Source organism: Miniopterus schreibersii (genome assembly GCF_964146895.1).
Source record: "Miniopterus schreibersii genome assembly, chromosome: 9".
In the NCBI taxonomy this organism is placed as follows: domain Eukaryota; kingdom Metazoa; phylum Chordata; class Mammalia; order Chiroptera; family Miniopteridae; genus Miniopterus; species Miniopterus schreibersii.
In genome coordinates this window covers 40729061-40745744 of record NC_138118.1, presented here as the reverse complement: position 1 = coordinate 40745744, position 16684 = coordinate 40729061, and the positions used below count along the sequence as shown (strand labels likewise).

Here is a 16684-nt window from a genome sequence, read left to right as displayed (position 1 = left end):
CAGGCCTGAGGCTCTAGGAGCCGCCTTCGGCCGAGGGCGTCTTCTGCACTGCCTATTTTCTTCCTGGAGCAATCTGCGAGGAGGCACTCAGAACATATATTTCTAGAGAATTAGTCTTTACTTTTTTTTAAGTAATCTTCACCGAGGATAAGTTTTTGTTGATTTATTATAATAATTTTGAGAGAGAGAGAAACATGGATCGGTTGCCTCCCTATGCACCCTGATCTGGGATTGCACCCACAGCCTGGGTATGTAACCTGGCTTGCAATCCAACCGCAACCTTTTTGGTGGATGTTCCAACCAACTGAGCCGCCTGGCCAGGGAGAGTCTTTACATTTTAAAGAATATGACACTACAAATAGTGTGGGGAATCTACCAAAGAAAACATCGCCCAGAAGTTCACCACTCTGTTACAACTATTAAAATTTTGGTCTACTCCCTTAAAGTTTTTTTAAAGCAAATTTTACATCCGGTGATCAAAAACATATATTATCTGTATGTTTTTAATAGGACATATTACTTGTTCTAATTCGCCATTTTATTAGTTGGGCCCCTATCTACTTTTGATGGCTGCACAATTCCACCGAAGGGTTAAGGTATAATTTTTTTTTTAACCACTGGTCTATAATTCACCTTTCCACATCTGTTGTGACATCTGAGACCTCATCTTACTTCTGACCCCTTTAAACCTTGGTTTCTATTTTGGGATCACCACCTGTCAAGTCCACAGTCTTCCCATTTCTCCCTGTGTTTCCCTCAGGGTTATGTTAGTTTTTCTGCGTGGCATTTGCATCATCAGGAGGTGCCATGTGAATGTCCATGGGGTAAGGCTCCAGTGGGGAGTAAGATCTGCAACAAATCTTAGTATCATTTCACCTAAAAACTTTTGTTGAGTATTAGGCATCTTGAAGAAAGTAAGGGATCTTTTCAAAGCAATAAATTCAAGAGTGCAAGATAATGCATTATAAAATGTAAAACGTGCTGAGGAGGCCTGGAGTGGCTGAGTCATTGTGGGGTCTGGGAATATTTCTAGAGGCCATTAGGGGCTTTGGAACTCACTTATGTTTCACCTTCTCCAGGAAACCTGGGTTAGGTGCCCATCTGGAGCGCTCTCATCACATGCAGCTCATCCCTTATCTTCCTGTATGGAAATTTTTTATTTATGTGACTCCACCCCCAGACTTTCTGTGAGGCCTTTCAAGAACCTGGATGTTTTTGGTTAGGCCTCCAAGGACATAGCAATAATAATAGTAACAACCAACATTTGAACACTTGTTATATACCATGCATGGTGCTGTGGACTTTCCGTATATTGTACAATTTGGTTTAAATCTCACAAGAACTTCACAATGTAGGATTTATGATACTTATTTTACAGACAGAGAATCTGAAGTCTAGGGAGATGAAACACCTTCCATAAGATCATGCAACTGGAACTTGAGGAAGCGGGGTAGATTTTTACACCTGTATTATACCAGCCTTTTATTCGTTTGTTCATTTATTCATTCTACATGCATTTGTGTGTGTATGTGTGGGGGTGGCACTGTGTGTAAACAGGCTTCAGGGAGGTTTTAGTCTGGAGACAGAGTCACATAAATAAAAAATTCCCATACAGGGAGATAAGGGATGAGCTGCATGTGATGAGAGCGCTCCAGATGGGCACCTAACCCAGGCTTCCTGGAGAAGATGAAACATGAGTGAGTTCCAAAGCCCCTGTATAAGCTGACCATAGGAGGTATGGAGGGAAGAATGGTCAGGGAGATGCAAGTGTATTCCAGGTCCAGCTTGTGTGCCATCCTAGAGCAGACGTGACTGAGTATATTCCAAAAACTGCAGGCTAATCACTGTTAGGACGGAAGCACAGAGTATGATAAGAGGTTGGGGGTCCACTGAAGGATTTTTAAACAGTGGAATGCCATGATTAGATAATACTGAGATCACTAGACGCACAGTTGAGAATGAAGAAGAGCAAGAGTAGAAGCAAGAACATGCTCTAGGAGAGTTTTTAGAGGTCTAGGTGAAAGACAGGTAGTGGCAATGGTGATAGTGAGAAGTAGACACACTACGGAAGTGTTGAAGAGGTTTATTGAAGGGCATGCAAATGACTAGACAGTATGTGGCTAGTGGTGATGGAGAGGGAAGCATCATTTGACTTCTGAAGCTAACCACATGATGGCACAGAATAGATGGTGACAGTGATGCTGTTCATTGAGACAGGGTTTGTTTTTCTGCACTTCTGGTTAAGGGCTGATTGTTCTCTTTATGTGCATTGATGTGAAGTCTGGCATAGCAGTGGTGTATTGATGAATAGTCATGTTGAAGGTGGGCTGAATGCCCAACGCACGCTGCAGAAGCAGAGAGGAGTGTGGCCAGGAGAAGCATAGGGTTTATCCTCCAGAGGTAGTATTTTCAAATTTTAAGAGATTAAACTTTAGAGTCAGACAAATCTGGGTCTGAATTCAGATTTCTTATGTAGGTTTCTGAGTAACTTACTAAAGCTTTCTTAGGTTGTTCATTTACAAAATGGGAATACTAATAATGCCTAATTTATTGGATTCCTGTGGGGATTAAATGAGTTCAAATGTGTAAAGCACATAGTGCAGTGTCTGAGGCAGAGGATGCTCAGCACATGGCCATGGTTGTCCCTGTCACCACCATTGTCATCACCACCCTGGTGAATTTAGCATGGCCCAGAGATTCTCTGCCAGCCTTCTGGGCTCAGAAACCTGATCCTTCAGGGCCCTCAGAGCTGAGTCAGAGTAAGCAAGCTCAAATGCTAAACTATATATTTCAATGAGTGCTGAAGCCAGCATGTGGGCCAGAATTCTCAAATCTATAAGACCAAGTAATTCTTCTCCTGTAGGCAGAACTATGTGGGAGCCAAATTATAATCAGGAGATTGTGAGCAAAGAGTTGGAACAAATTCAGTGAATCTAATGATTGCCTACTCTAGGTTACGCTCTAAGCTCAATATTGAGCTTTCCATCATGAATAACACAAGCCAGCCCAGAGTAATCAGGCTAAGATAAAGTGATGCATTCATTTTCACCGTGGAGATGCTTTGTCACGGCTTCACTGCTTGTCCAGATTCCCTCCACTCTGCACAGAGCCCTGGTAGGTCCTACTCAGGTCTGTCTTAGCAACCCTTCTTTTTCTATAACTCCATGATTGACTGATATTGGCTTTTGGTGTGTGTGTTATATCTTTAATAGGGTCACAGCCAAATCTTGCTGGCCTAAAAGCTTTTCTGTCCCATGTGGTGATTTCTTATTTCCCTGCCCTGACCCATCAAGTGTTGGTTTCACAGTTTAACTTTAGAAGATGATTTTATTCCCCCTCTTTCTAATTTCTTTGCAGGGTTCTGTCTTATGGTCCAATTTCTGTTTGTAAGTCAGATGTAGAAAAGAATGTTTACTACATAAATACATTTTAAAGCTCTTTAAATGTAGATTGGTTGGAACAAACTCAGGAACTTTTTTAGGTATTAGCAGTCTGGCCAGAAAAAACAACAACAGATGTTATTTGAAGAAAATATGGATAGGTTGTCTCTTCATATTTATTTGTAAGTTAAGAAGCAAATTTTAGAATTGGATCAATTTCTTAAGATTTTTATTTTGCATTCAGATAGTTATGGAAAATACTACTAACAGTTACTGTGGAGTGACTAGGATTTTCCAGGCCCTTTTTACCCAGAGAGGATGGAAAAGATTAAATAATGTTACCAGCTTCAGATAAGAAGCCTGAGCAGAGAATAGGAAGTGTTACTAATTGATACTATTTTGTTTTCTGGTTTTCTGATTAAACTCACAAGTATTACATTTGAAGACTGAAACAGTTGAAGAAGATTATTTTCATAATCAGTCAACATGTTGAATTTCATGGAAGAAACAATGTAGATACTGAATGAATTTGTTAGGCTACCTATAACTTACTACTCCCACTTATGAAATGGTGCCATGGGTGTTATGATTAATGAAACTACTCAGGTAGAGTGAGCAGAGAGGCATTAAGAGAGTGTGCAGTGATAAGTCAGAAATAATATCTTAGAAGACTATTCAACAACCAATCCTAAAATGGGCAGAGGACCTGAACAGACGTTTCTCCAAAGAGGACATACAGATGGCCAAGAGATATGAAAAGATGCTCAACATCACTAATTATCAGAGAGACACAAATTAAAACCACACTGAGATGTCACCTCATACCTGTCAGAATGTCTATCATCAATAAATCAACAAAAAACAAGTGCTGGTGAGGATGTGGAGAAAAGGAAACTCTTGTGTGCTCTTGGTAGAATTGCAAATTGGTGCAGCCACTATGGAAAATAGTAAGGAGATTCCTCAAAAAATTAAAAATAGAACTACCATATGACCGCAATCCTACTTCTGGGTATTTATCTGAGGAAATCCAAAGCACTAATTTGGAAAGATATATGCACTCCTACGTTCATTGCAGCATTATTTACAATAGCCAACATGTGGAAGCAACCCAAGTGCCCATCAACAGACTAGTGGATAAAAAAGCTGGGGTACATATATATAATGGAATATTACTCAGCTATAAAAAAGAGTGAAATCACACCATCTGCAACAACATGGATGGACCCAGAGGGTATTGTGCTGAGTGAAATAAGTCAGACAGACTTATGATTTCACTTACATATGGAATCTAAAAAACAAAATAAACAAGCAAACAAAACAGAAACAAACTCATAGATACAGAGAACATTTTGATTGTTGCCAGATGGAAGGGGGCTTGGGGGCTGGATAAAAAAGGTGAAGGGATTAAGCAGTACAACTGGTAGTTACAGAATAGTCATGGAGATGTAAAGTACAACATAGGAAATATACGCAATAATATTGTAATAACTATGTATGGTGTCAGGTAGGTACTAGCTCATAGGGGGGATTACTTCATAAGTTATATAAATGTCTAATCACTATGCTATACAACTGAAACTAATATCATTGAATGTCAAATGTAATAGAAAAATGAAAGACAAGCAAACAATCAATCCTACTAGTTTGGAGATTTTTTTGGCAGAGGAGGGTAAAAGATGAAGAGAAAAATATATCTTAAATGAATTGGCAAATGGTTTTTATTCATTCTGATCAGTCTATGTCTGTCTCAATTTTCTCATGGCATTTTCTTTCTTGGAGAACAGAATATCATTTCTTTTATCTATTTTTCCCCCACAGAAAGCCACCTAGTGTAGTGGAGAGAGGATGGGCATCCATTTAGACAGTCATGGGATGGCAAACTTGGCTTCTAACCCTGGCTTCACCACAACAAGGTCCTTAACTTCTCAGAACATCAGTGTTTTCCATCTTTTAATTTAATTTAATGATACCTACAATGTTGATACTAAATATTTAGGTCTTCTTCCTTAAGTTAGGTACAGATAAGATTAAATGATACCATGAAAGCACTCATTGTATCAGGCTAATTCCTGTTTATACCTTGATGTAATGAATTTGAAATAGATTATAAAATTTTCTCTACTTATCCCTTTGTGTAGGTAAATTCAGAGTTCTTTTCCTTCCTTCTCCTTTTCACCTAAGCTTGTGTTTATGGGTAGAGAAAAGAAGATCTATCCTTAAATGCTTTGGACCCCAACTCAGAAAGCTCTCTCATGCCAGTGGAACCTCCCTCTGTACTAGGGGACTGAAGGGGACTGCTCACAGAAGTGTTTCTCCAAGTATCTGATGAGGAAGATCAGTTCCATGGGATGCTATCACACTTGGTAACTACAGGGATCATATGTGTTTGAGAAACAGATGAGTCTTTTTTTCTCCAAATATATAATTTTACATTATTTTGTTTTCTTTTTCTTTTCTTTTTAAATTGAATTTATTGGGGTGACATTGGTTCCCCAAACCATATAGCTTTTAAGTGTACAACTCAATAAAACATCATCTGCACACTGCATCATGTGCCCACCACCCCAAGCAAAGTCTCTTTTGGTCCCCACTCCCCCCTCCCTTTGCCCACCCTCTAGTTCCCCACCACCACCTTTTCCTCTGGCTATCACCACGCTTTTGTCTGTATCTTAGCGTTATGTACATATGTTTTTGGTTAATCCCTTTATCTTCTTTTAGCCAGTCCCTCAACCCCACGCCCTTCTGACAGCTGTCTGCTGTATGTATCTGTGCCTCTGTTTCTATTTTGTTCATTAGTTTATTTTGTTCATTAGATTCCACATATAAGTGAGATCATATGGTATTTGTCTTTCTTTGACTGGCTTATTTCACTTAGCAAAATAATCTGCAGGTCCATTCATGCTGTAACGAAAGGTAAGATTTCCTCCTTTTTTATGCCTCATAGTATTCCATTATGTAAATGTCCCACAGCTTTTTTATCCACTCATCTGCTGATGGACACTTGGGCTCCTCCCAGATCTTGGCTATTATAAACAATGCTGCAATGAACATAGGTGAACATAGGGGTGCATATATTTTTTAAAATTGGTGTTTCGGGTTTCTTAGGATATATTCCTGGAAGTGGGTCAAAAGGCAGTTCCATTTTTAATTTTTAGAGATGGAAAAAAAAAAGCTGTTAATTTTTTGAGGAAATGTCATATTGTTTTCTGTACTGGCTGCACCAATCTACATTCCCACTAACAGCACATGAATATTCCTTTTTCATTACATCCTCGCCAGCACTTGTTAATTTGTTGATGGTAGCCATTCTGGTAGATGTGAGGTGATATTTCATTGTAGTTCTAATTTGAATCTCTCCGATGATTAGTGACATTGAGCATTTTTTCCTGTCTCTTGGCCATCTGTATGTCCTTTTTGGAGAAGTGTCTATTCATTTTTAAATCGAGGTGCTTGTCTTCCTGGCGTTGAGTTGTACAAGTTCTTTATATATTTTGGAAATTAACCCCTTATCAAATGCATGATTGGAAAATATGTTCTCCCATTAAATGAGTTCCCGTTTCATTTTGTTGATGGTTTCTTTTGCTGTGCAGAAGCTTTTTACTCTGATGTAGTTCCATTTGTTTAATTTTCCCTTTGTTTCACCTACCTGAGGACATATATTGGCAAAAATATTGCTACGAGAGATGTCTGAGATTTTACTATGTTTTCTTCTAGGATTTGTATGGTTTCAAGACTTACATTTAAGTATTTTATTCATTTTGAGTTTATTCTTGTGTATGGTGTAATTTGGTGGTCTAGTTGCATTTTTTTGCATGTACCTGTCCAATTTCCCCAGCACCATTTATTGACGAGACTGTCTTTACTCCATTGTCTGCTCTTACCTCCTTTGTCAAATATTATTTGACCATAAAGGTGTGGGTTTATTTCTGGGCTCTCTGTTCTGTTCCATTGATCTATATGCCTGTTCTTATGCCAGTACCAGGCTGTGTTAATTACAACGGCCTTGTAGTAGCATAGTTTGATATCAGGTAGCATGATACCTCCAACTTGCTGCTTCGTTCTCAGAATTGCTTGAGGCTATTGCAGGTCTTTTTGATTCCATATAAATTTTGGAAATATTTTTTCCTAGGTCTGTGAAATATGCCATTGGTATTTTAAAAGGAACTTCATAGAATCTATAGATTGTTTTGAGTAGTATGGACATTTTAATGATGTTAATTCTTCCTGTCCATGAACAGAGTATATACTTTCACTTATTTGTATCCCTCAATTCTTTTCTTCAATATCTTATAATTTTCTGAGTACAGGTCTTTTACCTCCTTGGTTCAATTTATTCCTAGGTACCTTATTTTTTCTTTTTGTTGCAGTAATTTTACATTCCTTTGAAACTATCTCCACAACCACCATCCCCGATCTCCGATCTATTTGAGAGTGGAGTTGCCAAGTTGATATCCCCACAACTCCCTAATACTTCAGTGTGTATTTGCTACAAAGAAGCACATTTTTTCCTGCATAACTGCAACATAACCATAAAAATCAAGAAATTAACCTGGATTCATTTCTACCATTTGAAATTAAGTTTTGACAGTTGTTTTTTTTATGTTCTTTATAGCAAAACCCCCCAGTTTATATTCAAGCATACATTTAGGTGTTGTGTCTTTTTGTTCTCTTTCTGTCTGGAACTGTTCCTTAATCTTTCTTACACCTCAGCACTTTTGAAGATTAAATCCAGTTTTTTGGTAAGAATGTTCCTCGATTTTGGTTTATCTGCTGTTTCTTCATAATTAGACTCAAGTTATTCGCCTATGGTAGGAATATCACAGAGGTAATACTTTATTCTTTATGCATCCTGATGCTTACTTTGGTCATTTGATTAACTGAAGATTTCCTGTGTGAAGTGACACTTTTTTACTTTGTAAATAGTATTTTGTAGGGAGATATTTTAAAACCATGTGCATGGCCCATTCTTCATTAAACTTTCAATTTATCCATTTACTTATATCAGCATGGACTCAAGGATTGTCATTGTATTTCATTTGCTCTCATTGTTTATTTTGATGTTCAAATTGTCCCATATTTGGCTAGTGGGACCCTCTTTAAGTTGGCTTCTATGTTCTTTTGAGATGTCTCTCTTAGTCTTTGAGGACTTTCTTGCTTTCAGGCACCACAAGATAATCCAAGATCACCTGTACTTTCCCTGCCAGAGTCTCAGAACAATCCATTTCTCAAGAAGCTCTAGGTACTTTTACTGGAGAATAATATTTGGAAGCCAAGTTCTCTGCTGTAGTTGTGCTCATGGCTGTTGGGTGGGGCTGCTCCCAGACACTGTCCGTGGACAAATCAAGAAGATATAGGTTTGAACACACACACACACACGTGCACGCACACAGAGTCACTTACACATATATACACACAGTTATGTCTATATTTATTTCTAAGCTCCCAATTCTAATTCATAGACGCATTTATACCAATACCTCTAATTCTGATCTACTGCCACATGATTCACTCTAGTTTTCCCCAGTTAATTTTTGTTACTCCCTTTTCAGAGGATACTGGCTCCTGTCATTCAGTTGCAGTAGTAACCAATCGCACATTGCTATGATGCTTCTCCCTCCACGGGTGTCCTCTTCCCCCAGTTGGGCTCTGCACCCTAGGATGGACCATGCAGATGCCTACTTTGTTTGGCCTTATCTAGTGGCTCTAAATTGTTTACTGAGAGGAATGTGGAGATCATATTATGTTTTGTGGGGTTTTTTTGTATGTTTTGTTTTCTTTGGAATCTCTCAGGGTAACATCGTTGTAAATTCTCAGAATGTGTCTGTGTGGCTGAGGGAGGTAAATTAGTACGAAGTGCTCAACAAATTTGATCGCAAACCCTGTGTTGCATGGATTGGGCTTACATTTTATGAAATCGTGATTTTCAGAATTTCAGGAGCATAACTCCTTTCCACTTTGCTTCCTCCTCTCGATCCCTGATGGCTGGAGCCAGCCTTCTCTTTTATTAGCTCAGAAGTTTGACTGCTTGTGGCCTTTGGATCCTTGAAAAATAAACCATGCTGATTTGCAATAGTGAGTTTTTCTTCAAGAATAATATTTTTTTGGAAGCACATAAAGTTTGCCTTAAGAGTCTTAATTCTATGGCTCTACTGACCTTGGATTTCAGAAGATTGATGTTGGGATGTGGAGGGAGACACAGACAGTGAAGAACAAGACGTTTCAAGGACGATGAGCCCAGGAAAGTAAAGGAACTGGCCTTTTTGTGTATGACTAACACAGATAGAAGCCAGAGGTGGTCCCCATACTGCTCTGAAAACACATCTACTTCTCTCCATTAACCTTGAGCTCTTTCTTCCTGAGTCTGATCTCAAAGATGATGGTCAGAGGCAAAGTGCCCAAAGATCTGAAAATATTCCACCAATTAGTGGTTTGTTTTTCCTGGAATAAATGTGATAGTCTCATATTTCCCCAATTCCAGTAAAAATCTTCTATTTCCTCCTTTATAATTTATTTTACCCATCTTTAAAGAAAAAAATGTTTTTTCTCTTGATCTTACTAGCTGAAACCCCATTCTTTCTTTATATTGAAAGCCAGTCTCATGCTAACTCCAATTTCTTTCCTCCCATGCTCTCTTGAACCCTCTCCAATCAAACTTTCACCATTTCTACTGAAACTGCTGTGGTCAAGAAGCAATGTGCTCCACATTAGTAATCAACTGATGCTTTATCACTCTTTATTTTACCGTTGTCCATTCCTTCCATCTTGATATACTTTCTTCACGTGGCTTCAAGGACACTGCAGTGTTCTGGTTTTCCCTTCGACCTCACTTCCTCTCCTTCTCAGTCTCCTCTGTTTTTCCTCTTCTCTCAGACCATTCATGGTAGAATGCCCCAGGGCTCAGGGCTTCCAGCCCTTTACTTTTCTGTTTATACTCCTCTCCTATTGATCTCATGTAGGTTATGGTTTTAAATGCCATCTTTGCATGGAAGACTCCCACGTCTATATCTCCAGCTTATGTAGCTCTCTTCTGAGCTCTATACTCAAATATCCAAATGCTTGTTGAGTTCCTCATTTGGATCTCTAGTAGTCATCTCCAACTCAACATGCCCTGCAAACAAATAAACAAAAGTTCTTCCTCTTGAGGTTTTTTATTTATTTATTATTATTTATATTATTTATTTATTTATTTATTTATTTATTTATTTATTTATTTGTTATCTCGGCCTATAACAACTCCAGTTGCTTAGGATCAATCTTTGGAGTCATCATTGATTTCTTTTTCTCCCCTTGCCACAAGCAATCCATAAGCAAACCCAATTGACTCTAATTTCAGTGTAGACCTAGAATCTAAACACAGCTTTACTGTCATTTTGACCCGAACCTTCATCATTCTTGCCTGTACTTTTGCAATAGCCTCTTCATGAGTTCCCCTACTTTTGCCATTGCCTCCTTTGGTCTCAACACAGGATCTCAAGTGATTCCACTAAAAAATGTTCTGCCATGTCACTGCTCAAAATCCTCCAATGCCTTGCTGTCTATCAGAGTAAATGTCTTTAGGAGGACCTGACCATCCTATGGGACCTTCTTTCCCACTCCCTCCACACCTTGTCTTTGATCTCATCACTCCACCATCCATCCATTATCATATCACCAGCAGTGCACTGCAGTCCATGGCTTCAGCATGCTTCTTACCCTCTGCCTAGAAAGCCTTTTCCTTAAAAAGCTGCATGACCGACTCCTAAATTAGGCTGTCTTTCTACTCCACATTCTCATATTGCCTTATATGTTCAAATACTTAACCACTATCTAACATACTATTTAATACTTTTTAAGTTTTCCCTCAAAACGTTCTGCAAGCTCATCAGTACAGACTAGTCTATTTCTGTCATTTTTGAACTCCTGGTTTCTCCTTCAGGTCTCAACTTGTCATCTTACAGGGGCTTTCTGTGACCATCAAACAAACCCCTCCCTACAGGCCACTGTACAGCACATCTTGTTCTGTTTTTCTCAGGACAATATCACTGTGTAACATTGTCTTATCAATTAAGCTGTATGGTATTTATTGTCTGTCTCTCCTCCCTAGGGTGAGAGGAGAATGTTATCAACCTGGTTTACCAGCAAATTCCCAGCACCTAGAGGTGCTTGGCACATAGGAAGTTTCAATAAATGTGTGTTGAATGAATAAATACCATTTTTATGGCTTTTGGGTTACTAACATTATACACGTTCATGGTGGAAATTTTAGACAACACAGGAGCAAAATAAAGATTGCTCATAATCCTGCTGTCCAGGATTAACAACCCTGGTAAATGTGCTTCTGGATTTTTCTCTATTCCTGTAACATTAAAATGGAAACATGCTATGCAGTTTTTTATTTAACAAAATGTTGTGTATATTTCTTATGCCACTAACCAATCTTTAACAGAATCATTTTTAGTGACTGTGGTATTCCAGCTAATGGATAGAACATTGTTTCTTTAAGCAGTACTTTATTGTGGAACAATTAAGTTTCTTTACCCTCAAATTTCACTAGTATAAACAACTACATGTATAACCTTGTGCAATTATGTGTGTACCATTTAAAATATATTTTTGATAAATTCTTTGATCAGAAAATAACAGAAAAGGGATCTGCACATTTAAAATTTTTTGGCAACTTTGCCCTTTAGGGAAGTTGTTCCAACTTATATTTCAATTGACAGAATATGAGTGTTCATGTTTCTCACACTTATAAAGAGTCTATTTTTAGTGATTTTTTAACATGATAATAAAAAGAAGGGCAAAATGATGTACCTGCAGTGATGTCACACCCCCTTGTCATGATTCTCAGTCAAATGTGAATGCCTCTAATATTTCAGTTAAGTCTCCTACAGGCTCCTGGGTTAACAATGATACTCTATCATGTTCAATAAATATTTTTATGACCTATTTTATAAAGAATTTATTCTAATCAATAGATATTAAACTTCACCAACCTATAGTGATTTTAAGTAATAGATTGCTTAACATTAAACCATCTTTGCATTCCTGAAATAAATTCTAACATCATTATGTATAATTATTTAATAGTTTGCTACATTTGCTGTGCTATTATTTTACTTAAAACTTGTTTTTAATCCATAGCCACAGTTTAGCTTTATCTATAGTTTTTATTTTTATGCTTTATATATTTTAATGTAAGGTTTTTCATAGCTTTGTAAAAGTGTTGGCAAGCTTTGTATATTTCTCTATGCCCTAAAGCCTTGAAGTTGGAAAGGACTAATTCATGAAACCTTTTGGACCCAACTCCTTTTGAATAAGTAACTCTTTGATCTCTTTTTAAGTTCAAAGATCAAAGCTATAAGATATCATTAGGTCACTGTAAGGATTTCTCCCCTCTGGATATTGATTCACTTAATTTTCTCTCTCATTCTGTGCTATTTTTGATTATTTACATTTTTCTATGAAATCTTACATTTCCTTAAGATTCTATTTATCGTTTGTACAAAATATTTTATTAACTCCTAAACAACTCCACCTTGTCTTTTGATACCCCTGTTTCTTTTTCTCAAGTACATTTTTAACAATACACTCATGGATTTGTGCAGTGGTTTTATGGTGTATTATTCATTTATATTTTACATCATATATTTCTCCTTGGTCAAGAATAATTTTTGACATCAAATTACACTGTGTACCCATATTTTGAAAAAAATTAAGCAGAGTTGTAGTAGAGCACCCCTTGGAGGGTATATCACAACTTCTGAAAATGGATCCCCCAAGTTCTTTTCACGCATGAGCCTCTCCCAGTTGTTCTCTCATCAAACACTGTCCTTGCTCTTCAATCTCAGTTTTGAGGAATTTCTCTTCTTATGGGCATTGGATGTTTTCCAAGTGCCAATGGCTTCCTTCAGAAGCAGTGATCTTTTCCTCTTTCCTTGGTTCCTCTTTGAACACAGAGGTCATCTGAAAAATCAGACCCCTAACAAGGTGCCTACATTACTCTCAAACCCTCCAAAGAAAGGAGAAACTCTTGAGATAGATAGCTTCCAAACAGAAGGTAGCTGTCCCAAGACAACTCTTGGCAGAGAGGCCCTGGAGGAAGTAGGGAGGCTAAAGTAGCAAATGTGGAGAAAGCACAAAAGGATGAAAACTCTAATTTCAGGAGAAACAGGACAATAAACCAGTGCACAAATCTATCAGCCCACACTCCTGGGAGCAAATGATGCTGGGGAGAAACACTACTCCAGATTTTAAATCCATCGAAATACCACATCAGGTTCTGTGTTCTGGTGTGGTTTATATGATTTGTCTGGGTGTGGGGTCTTCTTTCTCTGAATTGAGCCCTCTGCTTGTCTACTTTGTGACACATTCTATATTTTTGACAGTGATTCTCCTCCTGGCTCAGCTCCAGGTTGTCTGGCTTACCATTGGGACCCCAGAGGAGACACCCTTATGAGGTCTCAGTTCTTAAGGAGCTAGAGAATGAAGCTTGGAAATCTGCTTTTCTGATGCCAGGACACAGTGTTTATTTTGTTGTTTTTTTGGTAAAAGACAAGCATTTCTTTAAGTACTACTTGATATGTTGAAAAGAACTTAGGTTTCTAGTCTTTCCTTCTTTCGTCATGTTGGTCAAACCTCTAGAAGGTCAACTTCTTCACGGGTTAAAAAACAGATGAATTTTTATGTGTGTGTTTGTACAAACTTCTAAGTAGCTTTACCACAAGGCCTGGGGAAGGGACTGGAGAGGGGGAGAAGGGGTCAATGGGAAAAAAAGAGGGACGTCAGTAATACTTTCAACAATAAAGAGAAGTTAAAAAAGATATATTATTTTACTCATTTTTCTTTTATACTAATTTTCTTATTTACCTGAATTCTTTGTTTTGATTCATGTTTCAGTCAGTTAGAAAACATATTAAATTAATTTTCTTCAGAGACTTTGAATGTTTGAAGACATGTACTCATGCTGTCTTACATAATGATGATTTGCAGGGGGTATACAATTCATGAGGTAATAATAATATTTTTCCTTAAAAATTTTATGGTATTTAGAGCACTAGAAAGGAAGTCTGATACCAAAGTAATTTTAGTTTAGTTTTAGTAATTTTTTTTCTACCCAGGTTTTTGTAGGTTGTTTCCATTATTCTTTATATATATATATAATAAGCACACACATATATATATGCACACACATATATATTTATATTTATATAAAGGATAATATATATATTTATATAAAGGATAATAGAAACAACCTACAAACATATATATATGTGTGTGTGTGTGTGTGTGTGTGTGTGTGTATAATTGATTTCAGAGAGAGGAAGGAAGGGAGAGAGGGGTAGAAACATCAGTGATGAGAATCACCAATTGGCGGTCTCATGCATGCCCCCTACTAGGGATTGAGCCCAAAACCCAGGCATGCGCCCTGACCTGGATCGAATTGTGACCTCCTGGTTCACGGGTCATTGCTCAACCACTGAGCCACACTGGTTGGGCTCCATTATTCTTGAACTTTATTAATTAATGTTTCCAGGTTATGTCTTGATATAGGGACATTTTACCTACTGCTTATAGGGGTTTAATGTGCTGTTTTTATCTCTTTGTTTCTTGTAGAATATCTCTCTACTTACATGCATTGGTTCTCTTACATCTGTCCCCCAAATTTCTTACCTTTTTATTAGCCTTTCATCACTTTATGTTTTTCCCTTAGTTCTGGAATAATACTTTTTAATTCACTGCTTCTGTTTTTTTGTTTCCCATAAATAATGTGCTCTACACTGCCTCCTCTGCATTGTCTATTTTGATAATCATGTTTTTCACTAGAAAACTATCCTTGTGGTCACACATTATTCCTTTTTTCTTAAATGCATCATTATCCCAAGTCCCAGTGAAGGTAAAAAAATAAGATTTATATTTTAGTTTCATTAACTAAAACTGTATGTTAGCTGAAAGGGTGCGTATGTGTGTTTATATTGCAACATGGAGGGAACTGATACAGTTCTACTGAAAAGCATAGTGCTGCCTGTATGAATATGACTATTCTTGTACCCTCCCAACCTCTTTAATACTCCCTGATATGTAGTTATATGAATCATTGTGTACCAGGGCAACAGGAATAGCTCAGCACTAATGAAGCTGTTTCTTTTAGTGGTGGTGAAAAAAAAGGCCATGTTAACTACTGTCCCTTGAGAAGTTTTTCATTATCTTCCATCAGATGAAAGAATATATGCCTACACCTTGCCAGTATTCATCCAGATACATTTTTGGGAAAAAAATCTCTTGAATTTCTTGAGCACTGTTTTTGTCTTTGAACTAGAATCCAAGTAGTGAAGATCCATCACCTTACAGCTTCTTAAATTGCACACATAATCACTCTTTGTTTTACTTTTCATAGCGCTGCATTCTCAAGTAATTTAATTTTCCTTTTGTTGTATGTGGTTAGCATCAGCCTGCACAATGAGTTTTGTGTCTAACACAACAATTTCAAAATAGTGGGTTTTTTTTTAATGTCTCATAATTACTGTAGGGTGTAACTCAGTCTTGGTTTATGCCAGAATGGCAAGTGGCTGCAGCTTAATTCTTCCTGCAAAAAGTCAGAGAGCCGGCATGCATTACTAATCTACTACATTGCGTATTAAACAAATCCTAAGTTTGTCCAGTTTCTTTCATGAAAGCCAGAGTCCTTTTGGAATCACAATATAATATTTGTCCATTCTCTTTTCTGTAATTTAATATACTTTGGGTAGCCAAGAAGTTCTACATGGATAAGAAGAATCACTCCTTCCTCTTGTGGAAGGAGGGAGGGAGAGAAGGAGGGAAGGAGGATAGTGTTAGTAAATTAGAATGAGTCTGGTTGGAGAAAGACCTTGGGTCAAATCCTGACACAATTATTTACTCTTAAGTTATGCTCTGAGCCTCATATTTTCTCATCTGTTAAAAAAGAAAGAAAGAAAGAAAAAAGCTAATAACATGTCAGTGAGCCGAATTTTCCAATCCTTAGACTGTTCTTTTTTGGTCATCTGTGCCCAAGTCAGGCTCTGGTGTTTTGGGTTCTAAGATTAACCAAATTTTTGGACCTTGCTCATTCTGGAAGGGAAGACTCCCATAGACTTGTAGACTTGTTATAAAGAACCCAATAGGTAATATCTTGTAAAGGAGTGATTTTTATTTATTTCATTTACGGTGCTTTCAGCTGCAGCAAATCTGATTATCAGAGGCTTAAACTATGAGGATGTTTGGCTTGTACCTCAAGATCCTGGTGATACATGTTTTCAGGCTTGACTCAGCAGTTTCAACAAGGCCCCAGATTCTTCTTCATCCAT

General features: G+C 37.6%; 1 protein-coding gene across 2 annotated transcripts in view; it reads left to right on the top strand.

The window, feature by feature from the left end:
• The window catches only part of EPDR1 (ependymin related 1), a 37734-nt gene that overhangs the window by 785 nt on the left and 20265 nt on the right, over nt 1-16684 (top strand). The gene's annotated exons all lie outside the window — the stretch shown is intronic.